The following is a 620-nucleotide window of genomic DNA, read 5'->3' on the forward strand; positions in this document are numbered from 1 at the left end:
TTTATTGCTATAGAAACGTTATCCGTCCGGTAAAGGATACACTGTAGCGTCTCTGTAAGTACAAAAATATTTCCTGACCGTTATGTAGCGAAAAAATATACTTGGCGGGAGACGCTACCGCGTCTCCTGATTACAGAACTATATTAGGAATTCTAGTTTTATAATAATTTGAATTTTATTACAGTAATATCACAAGTTAATATTATTTCAATTACTTTTGTCAACTATTCTATGATACGGATAATACTTATGTCAACAAGTCAAGCATATAACGTTCTGCTCTGGCAATAAAAATTATAAAAAGTGTTGTAAGTCGAACTTACTAAATCAATAAGTCGGTCGCTGTTGTAACAATCTTACGACAGCGACCTAGAATAATTGAGGACTGCCGATGCAGGACTTCGGCAGCCTCAATACGCACGTCCTCCAAAAACTGCGGCAGTTGCAGTTTAGCAACAATTGCAACTGCTGAGCAGTGCAGTGGCCCACTTGAGACGGGATAAAACCCGCCGTCCAGCGGACCACTGCGGAGAGTTCACCTGTAAACATTAACGCATAGCGTTACGCTGTCGAGTCGCGCAGAGAGTCATTTGTAAGTAACTCATACAATATAGCCAGTA

This window comes from Wasmannia auropunctata, unplaced genomic scaffold (genome assembly GCF_000956235.1).
Source record: "Wasmannia auropunctata unplaced genomic scaffold, wasmannia.A_1.0 LD336106.1, whole genome shotgun sequence".
Lineage (NCBI taxonomy): Eukaryota > Metazoa > Arthropoda > Insecta > Hymenoptera > Formicidae > Wasmannia > Wasmannia auropunctata.